Source organism: Pseudorca crassidens, chromosome 8, assembly GCF_039906515.1.
Source record: "Pseudorca crassidens isolate mPseCra1 chromosome 8, mPseCra1.hap1, whole genome shotgun sequence".
Lineage (NCBI taxonomy): Eukaryota > Metazoa > Chordata > Mammalia > Artiodactyla > Delphinidae > Pseudorca > Pseudorca crassidens.
Window position 1 is genome coordinate 52,281,500 of NC_090303.1, and position 16,347 is coordinate 52,297,846.

The window sequence follows — 16,347 nt, forward strand, 5'->3', positions numbered from 1 at the left end:
GGCCCCTGCTTGCTGCAACTAGAGAAAGCCCAAATGCAGCAGTGAAGACTCAACTCAGCCAAAAATGAAATAATTGATTTTTAAAAATTCCCTTAAAGAATTAAAAAAAATTCTGTGAGTTATTTAATTTGTGCATCACTAAATGATTTATAAGCACTGAGTGGGAGTAAAAAGATGATGATCCTGATCCTGGGGGTTAGTATGAGGAGGCTTCAGAGGGCACAGCTGTATAGATCTAGAAGTTTTTACAGAATTGCTGACATATCTCTCTATTTCTCTCTCTCTCTCTCTCTCTCTCTCTCTCTCTCTCACACACACACACACACACACACACACACACACACACACACACAAAGAGCAAAGAAGACAGAACCAAAGGCACCCAGGAACCATGGGTGAATTCTACCTGGAACAGGAGGCCTGCAGAAGATTGAGACCACAAAGGCTAAAATCAGCCCCAAAGGCTTATCATGGTAGTTGCTCACACCCCTGGGGGTTTAGAAAGTCCCAGGAAGGAGGAGAGTGAAAGAACTTTGGGAAAATGAAAACTCCTGAAAGGACTGTTTTAAGCTTGTAACTGTAAATAAAATTTCCCAGTGGAATGAGGAAATCCCAGATTCAAATTTCTGCTTTCAATTGGGAATGAGAGCTCTGAATTTAAAATCAAAAAGGTTAAACTGAGTTGAGATAGGGTGACTCACTGTTCCAGTTTGTCCTCGGATGTGGAACTTTCACTGCTAAAACCTGAAAAGTCTTCGGCAAACCAAGATGATTGGTCACTCTAGTTGTAGATATAAGAAAAGCGATGTTTTTGCATGCCCAAGTTCGTGACTATGAAATTCATACCCAGTGACATTAAAAAGGCCAATCCTGAACTCTTCAATCTCAGAGGATTCCCAAGTAAACACGGGAGTGGACACTGATGCAGCCACCTGACTTATCTTTTTTTTTTTCTAAAAAATGTTGGAGAAGAACCAATTTTGAGGGTTGTCCTCCTTTTTTTTTTTTTTTATACTGCAGGTTCTTATTAGTCATCAATTTTATACACATCAATGTATACATGTCAATCCCAATCGCCCAATTCAGCACACTACCATCCTCACCCCACCGCGAATTTCCCCCCTTAGTGTCCATACGTTTGTTCTCTACATCTGTGTCTCAACTTCTGCCCTGCAGACTGGTTCATCTGTACCATTTTTCTAGATTCCACATATATGTGTTAATATACAATATTTGTTTTTCTCTTTCTGACTTACTTCACTCTGTATGACAGTCTCTAGATCCATCCACGTCTCTGCAAATGAACCAATTTCGTTCCTTTTTATGGCTGAGTAATATTCCATTGTATATGCATACCACATCTTCTTTTACCATTTGTCTGTCGATGGGCATTTAGGTTGCTTCCATGACCTGGCTATTGTAAATAGTGCTGCAATGAACATTGGGGTGCATGTGTCTTTTTGAATTATGTTTTTTTCTGGGTATATGCCCAGTAGTGGGATTGCTGGATCATATGGTAATTCTACTTTTAGTTTTTTAAGGAACGTCCATACTGTTCTCCATAGTGGCTGTATCAATTTACATTCCCACCAACAGTGCAAGAGGGTTCCCTTTTCTCCACACCCTCTCCAGCATTTGTCGTTTGTAGATTTTCTGATGAGGCCCATTCTAACTGGTGTGAGGTGACACCTCATTGTAGTTTTGACTTGCATTTCTCTAATAATTAGTGATGTTGAGCAGCTTTTCCTGTGCTTCTTGGCCCTCTGTATGTCTTCTTTGGAGAAATGTCTATTTAGGTCTTCTGCCCAATTTTGGATTGCATTGTTTGTTTCTTTAGTATTGAGCTGTTTATATTTTTTGGAGGTTAATCCTTTGTGCGTTGATTTATTTGCAAATATTTTCTCGCATTCTGAGGGTTGTATTTTCGTCTTGTTTATGGTTTTCTTTGCTGTGCAAAAGCTTTGAAGTTTCATTAGTCTCATTTGTTTATTTTTGTTTTTATTTCCATTACTCTAGGAGGTGGATCAAAAAAGATCTTGCTGTGATTTATGTCAAAGAGTGTTCTTCCTATGTTTTCCTCTAAGAGTTTTATGGTGTCTGGTCTTACATTTAGGTCTCGAATCCGTTTTGAGTTGATTTTTGTGTATGGTGTTAGGGAGTGTTCTAATTTCATTCTTTTACATGTAACTGTCCAGTTTTCCCAGCACCACTTATTGAAGAGACTGTCTTTTCTCCATTTTATATCTTTGCCTCCTATGTCATAGATTAGTTGACCATATGTGCCTGGGTTTATCTCTAGGCTTTCTATCTTGTTCCATTGATCTATGTTTCTGTTTTTGTGCCAGTACTATACTGTCTTGATTACTGTAGCTTTGTAGTGTAGTCTGAAGTCAGGGAGTCTGATTCCTCCAGCTCCTTTTTTTTCCCTCAAGACTGCTTTGGCTATTCGGGGTCTTTTGTGTCTCCATACAAATTTTAAGATGATTTGTTCTAGTTCTGTAAAAAATGCCATTGGTAATTTGCTAGGGATTGCATTGAATCTATAGATTGCTTTTGGTAGTATAGTCATTTTCACAGTATTGTTTCTTCCAATCCAAGAACATGGTATATATCTCCATCTGTTGGTATCATCTTTAATTTCTTTCATCAGTTTCTTATAATTTTCTGCATACAGGTCTTTTGTCTCCTTAGGTAGGTTTATTCCTAGATTTTTTATTCTTTTGGTTGCAATGGTAAATGGTAGTGTTTTCATAATTTCTCTTTCAGATTTTTCATCATTAGTGTATAGGAATGCAAAAGATTTCTGTGCATTAATTTTGTATCCTGCAACTTTACCAAATTCATTGATTGGCTCTAGTAGTTTTCTGGTGGCATCTTTAGGATTCTCTATGTATAGTATCATGTCATTTGCAAACAGTGACAGTTTTACTTCTTCTTTTCCAGTTTGTATTCCTTTATTTCTATTTCTTCTCTGATTGCCGTGGCTAGGACTTCCAAAACTATGTTGAATAATAGTGCTGAGGGTGGACATCCTTGTCTCGTTCCTGATCTTAGAGGAAATGCTTTCAGTTTTTCACCACTGAGAATGATGTTTGCTGTGGGTTTGTCATATATGGCCTTTATTATGTTGAGGTAGGTTCCCTTTTTGCCCACTTTCTGGAGAGTTTTTATCATAAATGGGTGTTGAATTTTGTCAAAAGCTTCTTCTGCATCTATTGAGATGATCATATGGTTTTTATTCTTCAATTTGTTAATATGGTGTATCACATTGATTGATTTGCATATATTGAAGAATCCTTGCATCCCAGGGATAAATCCCACTTGATCATGGTGTATGATCCTTTTAATGTGTTGCTGGATTCTGTTTGCTAGTATTTTGTTGAGGATTTTTGCATCTATATTCATCAGTGATATTGGTCTGTAATTTTCTTTTTTTGTAGTATCTGTGTCTGGTTTTGGTATCAGGGTGATGGTGGCCTCATAGAATGAGTTTGGGAGTGTTCCTTTCTCTGCAATTTTTTGGAAGAGTTTGAGAAGAATGGATGTTAGCTTTTCTCTAAATGTTTGAAAGAATTCACCAGTGAAGCCATCTGGTCATGGACTTTTGTTTGTTGGAAGATTTTTAATCACTGTTTCAATTTCATTACTTGTGATGGGTCTGTTCATATTTTCTGTTTCTTCTTGGTTCAGTCTTGGAAGCTTATACCTTTCTAAGAATTTGTCCATTTCTTCCAGGTTGTCCATTTTATTGGCATAGAGTTGCTTGTAGTAGTCTCTTAGGATGCGTTGTATTTCTGCGGTGTCTTTCGTAACTTCTCCTTTTTCATTTCTAATTTTATTGATTTGAGTTCTCTCCCTCTTTTTCTTGATGAGTCTGGCTAATGGTTTATCAATTTTGTTTATCTTCTCAAAGAACCAGCTTTTAGTTTTATTAATCTTTGCTATTCTTTTCTTTGTTTCTAGCTCTGATCTTTATGATTTCTTTCCTTCTGCAAACTTTGGGTGTTTTTTGTTCTTCTTTCTCTAGTTCCTTTAGGTGTAAGGTTAGATTGTGTATTTGAGATTTTTCTTGTTTCTTGAGGTAGGCTAGTATAGCTATAAGCTTCCCTCTTAGAACTGCTTTTGCTGCATTCCATAGGTTTTGGATCGTTGTTTTTTCATTGTCATTTGTCTCCAGGTATTGTTTGATTTCCTCTTTGATTTCTTCAGTGATCTCTTGGTTATTTACTAACGTATTGTTTAGCCTCCATGTGTTTCTGTTTTTTATGTTTTTTCCCTGTAATTCATTTCTAATCTCATAGTGTTGTGGTCAGAAAAGATGCTTGATATGATTTCAATTTTCTTAAATTTACTGAGGCTTGATTTGTGACCCAGGATGTGATCTATCCTGGAGAATATTCCGTGTGCACTTGAGAAGGAAGTGTACTCTGCAGTTTTTGGATGGAATGTCCTATAAATATCAGTTAAATCTATCTGGTCTATTGTGTCATTTAAAGCTTCTGTTTCCTCATTTATTTTCATTTTGGATGATCTGTCCATTGGTGTAAGTGAGGTGTTACAGTCCCTCACTATTATTGTGTTACTGTTGATTTCCTCTTTTATAGCTGTTAGCAGTTGCCTTATGTATTGAGGTGCTCCTATGTTGGGTGCATTTATATTTATAATTGTTATATCTTCTTCCTGGATTGATCCCTTGATCATTATGTAGTGTCCTTCCTTGTCTCTTGTAACATTCTTTATTTTAAAATCTAATTTATCTGATATGAGTATAGCTACTCCATCTTTCTTTTGATTTCCATTTGCATGGAATATCTTTTTCCATCCCCTCACTTTCAGTCTGTATGTGTCCCTAGGTCTGAACTGGGTCTCTTGTAGACAGCATATATATGGGTCTTGTTTTTTTTTTTTTTTTGGGTCTTGTTTTTATATCCATTCAGCAAGCCTGTGTCTTTTGGTTGGAGCATTTAATCCTTTCACATTTAAGGTATTTATCGATATGTATGTTCCTATTCCCATTTTCTTAATTGTTTTGGGTTTGTTTTTGTAGGTCCTTTTCTACTCTTGTGTTTCCCACTTAGAGAAGTTCCTTTAGCATTTGTTGTAGAGTTGGTTTGGTGGTGCTGAATTCTCTTATGTTTTGCTTGTCTGTAAAGCTTTTGATTTCTCCATCGAATGTGAATGAGATCCTTGCTGGGTAGAGTAATCTTGGTTGTAGGTTCTTCCCTTTCATCACTTTAAGTATATCATGCCACGCCCTTCTGGCTTGTAGAGTTTCTGCTGAGAAATCAGTTGTTAACCTTATGGGAGTTCCATTGTATGTTATTTGTCATTTTTCCCTTGCTGCTTTCAGTAATTTTTCTTTGTCTTTAATTTTTGCCAATTTGGTTACTATGTGTCTTGGCATGTTTCTCCTTGGATTTATCCTGTATGGGACTCGCTGCGCTTCCTGGACTTGGGTGGCTATTTCCTTTCCCATGTTAGGAAAGTTTTCGACTATAATCTCTTCAAATATTTTCTCTGGTCCTTTCTCTCTCTCTTCTCCTCTGCGAATGTTGGTGCATTTAATGTTGTTCCAGAGGTCTCTTAGGCTGTCTTCATTTCTTTTCATTCTTTTTTCTTTATTCTGTTCTGCAGCAGTGAATTCCACCATTCTGTCTTCCAGGTCATTTCTCTGTTCTTCTGCCTCAGTTGTTCTGCTATTGATTCCTTCTAGTGGAGTTTTCATTTCACTTATTGTATTTTTCATCTCTGTTTGTTTGGTCTTTAATTCTTCTAGGTCTTTATGAAACATTTCTTGCATCTTCTCGATCTTTGCCTCCATTATTTTTCCGAGGTCCTGGATCATCTTCACTTCATTATTCTGAATTCGTTTTCTGGAAGGTTGCCTATCTCCACTTCATTTAGTTGTTTTTCTGGGGTTTCATCTTGTTCCTTCATCTGGTACATAGCCCTCTGCCTTTTCATCTTGTCTATCTTTCTGTGAATGTGGTTTTTGTTCCACAGTCTGCAGGATTGTAGTTCTTCTTGCTTCTGTTGTCTGCCCTCCGGTCTGTCCTCCACATTAGTGCTCAGGTGGGAAGCGCAGTACTCCTGACTGGCCTGTCGACAGCCACTAACCCCCACCTAACTTATCTTTAAGAAAGGCCTTCTTGCCCCAGCAGCTGGGAGTGATGTTGGTGGACAGCCTCAGCTGTCACAGCCCCTACCTCTCCACCATAGGGTTTGCCTCAGCTGTGAAGACACCTTGACCAAGGTCAGGTCCCTTTCTATGGCTGCCCCATCTAGCTGCCCCCGATCCATGGAGGAGTATAAAGGCTGGCCATCTCAGGACAATGTCCCAGCTCAGGACAATACTGAAGGGCCATTCTAGCTCAAGAGCTTCCCCAGGAAGTAGGCTGCGGCTGTTGTTCAGTCTGTGTTGCAGCCCAACTTCTCCTTCTGCCCAGTCCCGCTTTCCTCCCCTCCTTTCCACAGATGTTAATGCCAAGGGCACTCTCTAATAAATATCCTGCATACTAATCTCTGTCTCAGGAAGTTTGCTTCCTGGAGAGCCCAACCTCAACTGAAACCAGTGCCCTTCTTCTGATTTGCTTTCAGTCTGTTGCCTGAGACCACCTGACAAAGAAGTGTAGGTCATGGGGGACTCACTGGTTGGGCTTGAGGAAAACTGGAGAACTTGTTTGCCCTAGGGTCTGTCCAAGGAACTTTCCTGTTTTATTCTGCAAGACTTTCAGGACAAGAAAATGTAACTCATAGTAGGCACATGATAAATTTATTAGGTAAGTGAATGACCAGGTCAGGGTCAGCTTCATGGATGTATAACCTGTACAGTTGCACAGAGCCCCATCTTTCTCAGAAGTGCACCACAGTTGATTTAATGCTCTGCTATCAAGGTCTTGAAACTCTTAATAATTTTTTAACAAGAGACCCCCCATTTTCATTTTGCACTGGGCCCTACAAATTAGGTAGCTGGTCCTGGACCTGGGTCCCCCAAGAACTAGCTTATCCTCATTTCTGCTAGGATTCTCTCTCACTATAAGGGAGTGGCAGGAAAGCAGAGAGCAAACCAGCAGTCTTATTAGAAGAGCTCTCAGGGTGGGCCTAGAACCACATTCCCAAATCTCATTCCTTGCAATCATGGCTCTTCAAGTTGTTTACACATGCTTGGAGGGCAAAGTGATCAATGATCACATAAACTCAGGAAACAGCAACCTAAAACCCCATCTGGAGATTTACAATGTTCATCAACACAGTAGAGGTTCTGGGAAGTCTCCCCAGTAAATAAGATACCTACTTAAGTTTGTTTAGTGCTTGAATAAACAACTGCATTTGTTCAGGGGAAGACTTTTTTCCTGAACCACCTCTTAACATTCTGGAACAATTTTCCTTTCACAATTATTTGGAAAGTGCTACCCCAGAAACTTGGGCTGAATTGGCCACACCTCCATTGTCCTGAATGTAAGGATCTAATAGCCTAGCACAGACTTCTTCCCTGCACCTCTTTCGGAAGTGATGATCAGGAAGTCATTAGTTTGCTGTGGTATTTAGGAACTATAAGGGAGCTTGTACCACATACTTCAGATGTAGATAAGAAAAGAGATGTCCTAAAAGGTTAAATCGTTGTAGATACCTATGATAGTTAAAATTAAGTGCCAACTTGCCTAGGCTATGGTACCCAGTGGTTTGGTCAAATACCAGTCTAGATGTTGCTGTGAAGGTATTTTTTAGATGAGATTAACATTTAAATCTGTAGACTTTGAGTAAAGTAGATCACCCTCCATAATGTGTATGGGCCACATCCAGTCAGTTGAAAGCCTGAAGAGTAAGAACTGAGTTTTCCTGAAGAAGGAATTGTCCTCACGGTTGCAGCATGGAAACCCTGCCTGAATTTCCAGCCTGCTGTTCTGTAGAATTTGCACTCAAGACTGCAACCTCAACTCTTGCCAAAATTTCCAGCCTGCTGGCCTGCCGTACAAATTTTACACTTGACGGCCCTGATGATCACGAGACAATTCCTTACAAATCCCTCTCTCTCTCTCTCTCTCTCTCCTCTGTCTCCCCCCACCCCTTGTTGGTTCTGTTTCTCTGGAGAACCCTAACTAATACAATACCAATTCTGGGTATGTAGTATAAGATAGCCAGGCTAGGTATTCCCTTTACCCCTCCAGATTCACTCTCCACTTTCCTCCACCCTGTCTGTGACCATTCATGTGCATCAGTTGACTTCCTTGTCCTGTAGTTTCCAGTTGGGTTGGGTCAATGATGAGAGGTAGTGGCAGGAGGACAGAGTGCAGGAGGAGAGTGAAGTTAGGGTGTCTATTCTCTTGGCTTCCTCCCTGCCAGGCTACAGGTTAGCAGTGGTTGCGTTCCTTTACTGTCAATCTGTGGCCTCTCCAACAGCTCTAGCTCCAGCAATAGCTCCAGCCTCAGCTCTCACTGAGTTCCTGCCCACTCTCTCCTCTGGGTCTTTAGGTCTAGGTTGGTTAAGGCCATTGCTAGCACTTTCCCACCCCCCAGTCATGTGCCCCATCATCCCTTGTACTTTTCCCTTAATCCTGCCCATGGCTCTGTATACCATCCTCACTTTCCCTGTTTGAGTGTGCCATTTGTTTCCTGCCAGGACACCGGGTAATTCAAAACCCTTTTAATTCTTTTTACACATGAGGAAACTGAGGCCTAAGAGGCTTGGTAACTTCTCCAGGGCTGGAATTTAAGCCAAGGTGTCTGACTCCAGTGGTAATCCTCACAGCCTGTACACATCAATTCAATTACTGTTCACATTAATTACTCTCTGAATCACAGTTTCCCCATTTGCAAAACGAGGTCAGTAACAATAACTCCTTATAGGGTTCTAGCTAACACTCAATAAATATTAGCTATTGTTATTATTTGCAACAAAAAAGGACCTTGATGAGGATAGAAGTTCCCAATTTACAGCGTCTTGGTAAGGATGAATTGGCTAGCAGGTGTGTTGCACCAGCACAGGGCCTGGCACACACTAGCTACTTAATACATGCCATTAAACATTAGTCACATCTATTGTTCTTTTCCTATGCCACACTCTTTAGGAACATGATCTTGAATTCTATGTGAGCAAAATTTGAGTTGAGAGGCACTTTACATATATTGTCTCATGTAAATGTCATAATGAACTAAGAGGTGAGTTATTCCAGTTTTACCAATGTGGAAGCTGAGGTCCAAGGAGTTAAATAACTTACCTAAGCTCACTACTACATCTGGTAGTGAAAGATCAAGGATTCCAACCCAGACATATCTGACTCCACATTTATTTGAGCCAAGGAAAACTTGTTAATAGAGCTAGTATTCAGCTGGTAAGCACTGGTGTGATAGGTCCCACTTTAAATATTGAATATTTCCCCATTGGGTGAAATGGCTGCTGCCTCAAGTCTCTTGAGTAGGACCTGCCCACCCATTCCCCCTCCGTCCCCACGACTCCTAGCTGCAAAGACAGGGCCTGCTCTGATGGGTCTGTGCCCACCCCTTATCAGTTTTTAATGTTCAGAATATCGCTCCTAGAAACAAATCCAGTAAATGAAACTCGATAATCATACACAAACCTTTTAGAAATCCAAGAAGGAGGATGACCTGAGTGTTTTTTTAGAGCATTGCCGAAAATTCTGATCATTTCTGTACCTCTGTCCTGTGGCTGATTTCCTTGGAGGGATAAGCCCCAGAGGGAGCTTTAGGGTGAATGTATGGAAGGGTGGCTTGTCTGTCCCCATCGTCAAGAAAGCCCAGTTCTGTTTCTGGGCCGTCCCTGTTTCAGCCTTGATTGCACCTCTGTCCTGAACCCCAAGTCCCTGTGGTCCTTTTAGAATAACCCAGAGAGAAAATAGGTGTGCACACAGTGTGAGGCAGAGAGGGGAGGAGCCAGCTTTTTCCCCAGGCTTCTGTGTTTGAAGTCAGTCATGCTGGGCTTCCATGTTTTACCTTAAAGAGGGAGACTGGCAGCTTGCTAAGAGCCTGAAGGCTGCTCCTAACCTCTGTGTTGCTGAGCTAGTAGCTGGCAGCCCTTCATCGTCACCTATACAGTTGCCCCATTTCCCTGGGTGCCGTCCATGTCTAAAGAAGGCTGGGTTTGGGGGCTTTTCCTTGTTTAATGGCTGAGGGGGAGTTTGGAGATTTGTAGGAGAAAGTCTGCAGAATAGATAGTGAGTTAAGAAACTCAAAGTCAGGGTTCATGAGATAGAGGGCTGGGGCTAGTGGAAGGAGGAGGAAGCTAAGGGAGTGTCAGTCATTGGGGGATTTGATGCCGAGGACAGTTTTCCTCTGTTTCCTTTCAGACCTTTCTGCAGTGTGTCAGGCTCTGCCCCTGCTGTGAGGATCTGCCAAGACCAGCCCTTGCCCTTTATAAATCTCCTTTCTCTTTCTTTCTTTCAAAATGGACTTGCCCTGGATTAATAAAGATATTCTGCAGAGCTTCCTATCTCTGCCTGGCATTATGCTTTAATATTACTACTCCAAACTTTAATCTAAAGTAGAGAGGAATTGAAAAAAAAAATCACAAAGAAAAGCAAACCTCCATAATCAAAAGAGATAGGGTTAGGGGCAAAAGAAAGGACCAGATGACACCTGGGTGAAATGGTGGCATTTAATCAGGCATTAGGCAGGAAGTGGGTGAGGCAATACCAGAATAACAAGAACCAACCTGAACCCTCTAATGGAACCTTTGTCAGGGTTTTCAAATACTCCAGTGCCCTTTAAAACCATTTTCCCTTCTGCCCTTATGTTTTTGTCCAGGCCTATAGGGGAAAGTGAAATAATCGAAAGCGAAATGCTGGCTCTATTGACTTTTCTTTCAAAGGGAAAACAGTGCGCAAGTTTCATAGGAAACCCTCTTGCTGAGTGAATGGCCCTTGAGAACAGGACTGGCTACGTGATTTGCAGGGCCCAGCGCGAAATGGAAATGTGAGGCCTCTTGTTCAAAGTGTTAAAAAATTTTAAGGTGACAGGTGAACATGAAACCAAATGTGGGACCTTTCTGAGCTCAGAGGCCCTGTGTGACTACAGAGGTCATACTCCCAGAAGCTGGTCCTGCTTAGGAGTCTCTGAAGGTTTACATTATTCTCATTTTCTGACTTAATAATACTGCTTCCTCCATTTTCAAAGCATCAGAGATGTGATGATTGTCTGTGTGTGTGTGTGTGTGTGTACTTCAATGCTATTTTTAGGCACTTAAGTTTATTTTCAAAATGGCTCTTTAAAACCTCAAACATTTCTAACTGGCAGTTGAGAATGTCTTAGATCTCAATCTGAGTAGGAAACACTGCTGCCTAGGGACCTACATGTTAGAGGGGTCAGCTCTCTTGTTCAGCTCAACTCAAATCTGAGGGGCCAAAGAGACATGCCTTCCCAGACAAGTGCCCAGGTGGCTAAGCCCCCAGAATTCCTTGTCCATATGGCCCTGACCTGCTCCCAGGAATGGGCAGGCATCTTCCTCAGGTACTTCTTCCCAAGGGTGAACCTTACTACTAGTATTAGCACCCCCTGGCCTAAGATTTGGCCAAGTGACAGCTGTTTAGGGGTAAGGAAAGGGGGTACTATTGGCAGAACTTGGACATGTGGGCTGGTTTGGAATGTTCTTGCCTGTTTTTTGAGGCCCCTTGCTGTGCCAGAGGGAGTTGGAGGGAGGAAGGGATAGGGATAGGTGTTTCCCTCCACACTGCTACATTCTACACAAGAATTCCAAGCACTCTGAGGATTCTAAATTATAACTTGGCTTTTTAGGCCATTATCGAAGGTATATTTGTCATGATAGCATCAAACATTTAACAGTTTGCTAGCTTAATTTATAACTTATAAACATCTAGACTTACAGTTTGTGGGCTTCCATTTCTGTTCGTGCCATGGGTTCTGCAAACATTAGGGGCAGATGTGAATGGCAGGCAGCAACAAAAGTGTATATCTCCGTAATGAAATTGAACACTAGCTTCCTCATAAACAGTTTTATAATTCAGTTACTCTAACTTTGCATATGTGTGTGATATTTATTTATACATTTTGACAAACACAGTTTCTGTTTTGATTAGTGGAATACAGCAGCTTTTTAGGATGTAATTATTAATTATACATTTACCACATCCAGTTTCAAGTACATTTCTCCTCCAAATGCTTCTTAATTTAGTAAGAATATTGTTTTTATCACAACACTGGACTCTGCTAAAATTTGTTATCTCTGTACCACAGAAGAAATAATTTTATCTTTAATGTTGATCTTTTTATGTGAGCCTATGATAGCATTCATGATAATGTCAGATATTTCTTATTGACAAAATGAATATTCAAAAGATGTATTTTGATTTCATGAATTTAATAAGAAAAACAAATCATTATTGGAACTAACTGATTTTCTCTCTGATGTATCTAGGGCACTGGAATAAAACTGGCCTCGTTCAACTGTTCGTGCAATTCTTCCAGCAATGGAGTTATCGCTTCACTTTTCATGTGTCCAAAAGGAAACTTGGAATCTGAAGTGGGTGAATTTAATGAAGAAGAACAAACATTTGAGGTAAGTGAAAAGTCATGCTTCAGTGAGAGATTTGTAAACAGGTTTTCTGCAGGCGCACATGTTTGGATATAGTCTTAAAGTAACTTCTAACTTTTGGAATAGATGCTCATACTTCTTCCAAAGATTCGTGTCTTCTGGTTTTCATGTGGTCAGTGGTATCACTTAGCCCTCATGACAGATGGTAAACTGTGTTGATAAACATTCTTTGTAACATCCATATTCATCATCAACTTTCTTGTGAAATTGAATTTAGAGCTTAATTTTTTGCTAAACATGTGCTTTTGGCTTTTTGAGTTCTTGGCTGCTGAAAGAGTTTATTGCAAAATAAAACAGCATTACTAAATAATAGCTACTGCTATATGTATATAAATCATACGGTGAATCACAAACCTGTGTAATGATCGTTTTCAGGCTGCTCTCTATAAGCTCTATGATAAGATGGCCCAGCCTCTAGTTCCCATTTATGTTTCCCACCTAACCAATGAAGTCTCACATTTCTACTGACCCTACCAACTGATGGCTCCGTGGCTATATGCATTTGGAAGGGTGTGGGTGTGGCATAGGCCACAGCACAACTGACTGGCCCAACTATGGCTTGTAGGGGCAGGGATATTCAGTCCTTCTCAACTGCCACCTAAACTGCAAGAAATTAGCTTCCTGAGCTCTCTCTTGCCTGAGGGCACTGCATTTACCAGCAGGTAATGTGTGTGCTGTCTTTGAAAGGAAGGAACTTGTTAAACTGAGTCTGGAAAAAATAGGGAAAAGAGAGATGGGTTATTGCTAGACATCTTTTAGACTTAATCATATGTTAAAGTAAAAAATCTGTTTATTGTGCATACATCTCCCACAGTACTAGCCAAGACCATGTCAGAAGCTGAACTACAAAGTAGAAGTCTACCAATGCAGCTATTAATAATTCTTTATTAAAAAATTAAAAATCTGAGGGAAATGTTAGGGCAGTTGGGACCCTTGGACAACAGGTGTAAACTGGGATTGTCCCACTTACAGGAAAATAAAGAAGCTTCATTTTTCTTTGCCCCTTTGGGAATGGTGTTTGTAATTTTGCTACCTGGTATACTAGTGTGTCTGAGTTTTCTAGAGGTGTGGTTTCCTAGGTTTGAGTTCACTTAACTAATGGCAATCCATGAGCCCAGGATGCCAGCTTGATACCTGTGGCTGTGTGACCATCAGTCTATTTCTTTTGTCATTGAAAGTAATTCAAAAGCTGCCTGATTGGCTAGGCTGTCTTGGTCATTTAGTTATAAGGATAGAGCTGAGCAAGCCAGGGGACAAAAAGACCTAGCACATGCTATGTAGTTAATAAATATTTCAATAAAGGAGTCATTGTTGGAGGTGTTATTGAAAGCCACCAACTTCCTCGGGTCTGTTTTCCTTGTAACAGTAGTGATCTCAGAGGAGCTTCCATGGCTGTGTGTTTATAACTCATATAAACATATAGATATTTAATGGAAATCTAAATAAAAAATCAAAAAGTAATGTCAGTAGCTTCTTAAAAGTCATCATAAAATGACCTTACATCATTCAAAATGTCAATAAACAACTGCCCCATTAGAGCACCAGAATCACAAGATCTTGCAAGGAGGTTTACTGCAAGAAAAGAGAGACCACTTGTTTCAGAATCACTGGGTGAAGACGTGCCTATCACATTTTACTGTTCCTGGAATGCCTACTACAGCTTTTGCCTCTGCTTGACATGTCAAGCTATCTAGCTAAGTGCTGATATTTGATATTTTTTGATGTCCTAATCAGATGCTCATTCAATAGAAGACACTGCTGAATTTTGCAGACTTGCAGAAATGGAAATTCTAGTTGTTAATGCTGTTCTTACCTTGCTGCTTTGGTTCCAGGCTTTAAATTGAGTTTTTTCTGGACTTTTAATTAAGTAGATGAACAGGAACATAATGGGACAGTGGTTAACATTAGGATCAGTCTGAGGTTCTCTCAGCACTAACCACATCCTGCTTCAATTCTTTTTAATTTTTATTTTTCAGCACTGAGGAGTGTGGACATTACCATATACATTTAGTCTCTCCCAAGAATGTCATAGAGGGACCAGATGTATTTTCTCAAAGGACATAGATACCTATATTAGACACGAGGAGAATTTTCTAGTTAGTCCCTAAGAGGTAGGGTGGCACTGTGTGTTCTGGAATTTTGTTGCTTAAATTCTGACAAAATAAAATAACTTGTATTGCTATGAAAATAACACTGGGAGAAAAAAAAAATCACGTTAGCATAGGCTTTATCAAAGAGTGTTATATGGAACGTGAGTCACGTGAGCTGCTCCAAGAAAAGAGGGCTCTGTGGCCAAGACCCACCTCACCTTGCTCTTGGAGGTTCCCAACATACGTTAACATAATAAAGAATTTGATTGATACTGCAATGAAGAAACCGTTCTTGGAGCTTTCTGAAGCTTTCTAGAGTTTATCATGAAGCCTCGTTCTGTGTTGCTTCCTGTAGAAACACTGTAGTGGTGTCATATTTTTTCTTTAAGTCTGTTTTCTTGCATTCATTGGGCTAATGACTAACTTTCTACAGTCCCAAGACATTATTTCCTATTTATTTTATCTAAGCTAAATCTAGATGTATTTTCTTTCAGTTCTTCTCTGCCAATAGACGATGATAACCCCTCCAAATGCTCTTAGTGTTATGTGATCTTATAAAATCAGTGATTCTCTTTTCAGAGCTCATGAGTTTCTGTTATCCAGTGTCATTTCTTACCTTTCTTTGCTTCTTGATTTTCGAAGCTTTGTTATCTTCTATTCCATAGTAGAACCATTGAAATTTAGCAAAGTTTGAAATTTGGTCAGTTTCTGTTTCTCTCATTCCCATTTCTCTTATCCCCAAATGTCACTTTGCTCTCAGATTTGATCAGTACAGTAAACACTGATCTGTTTTACTTGGGTCTGTCATTCTGATAAAATGAAAACATCCCAGACTATGGATGTAATATTTTGACAGACTAATATTGACCTTATTCACATTTTCCCCCCCGAATAGTAGATTTACTACACTTTTTTTTCCTGCAGTGCAAGTCTGAATACCTACTGAAAGTGTAGAATCCAGGCCAGCAGTCTCAGTGGGGTATCTTTCTGCCCTGTTATAGGAGTGCAAATCCGGATTCATTCAATTTATTCGAGAAAATGTGTGTGCCTTTGACATGCTAGGCATTAGGGTACAGTGACAGGGAGAATAGTACAGGCAGGCCCCTGCTTTCAGGAAACATAGATGCGAGTGTTGTCAGTGACTTCTGTTATAGTGTGTAATATAATTTTTTTTTTTTTTTAAAAAAAGCTGTCTTGATCCAGTTCTGAGGACCTGTCTGGAGGCCGGTGGTTCCTCTTTTTGAGCAGCTGATTAAGTCCACATCCCCAGTGACTTCTCTTTCGAACTCTTCCACTCCTGGCGTCTGTGTGCCAGCCTTAACTGCCCCAGGGCCAGGTACCAGACAACTAAAAACAGCCCCTAAATCCTGGAGCCTGTGAAATTATTCAAATCAGCCAATTCACAGGGAGCCTGCTAAACCTAGTTAACCCCAGCTTGCTTGTCACACATCAGCTGCCCCTGCCCCAGGGTGTAACCCTCAGTGTGGCTCTGCCTGGACGCCTTCTCTACTTTGGCAAATAACAAAAAGTTCTGCTTTTCATCTATCCAGATGTCAGTGGGTCGTGTCCTGCCACCAAAGAACTTTTAAATCTAGTAAAACACGGCTGCAAGCAAAATTTTGGTTTTTCTTTTTTATTGTTATGAAAATTTCAAAGGACTTAAAATAGTACTAATTGGTGGCGAAAAAGAGG

General features: G+C 40.2%; 1 long non-coding RNA gene across 1 annotated transcript in view; it reads left to right on the forward strand.

Annotated features, from left to right (window-relative positions):
• Positions 1-16,347, forward strand: part of LOC137229082 (uncharacterized) — a 566,856-nt gene that overhangs the window by 198,698 nt on the left and 351,811 nt on the right. The window contains exon 4 of the long non-coding RNA XR_010945524.1: positions 12,389-12,529. This is a non-coding gene — a long non-coding RNA (uncharacterized lncRNA). The remainder of the gene's footprint in view (positions 1-12,388; positions 12,530-16,347) is intronic.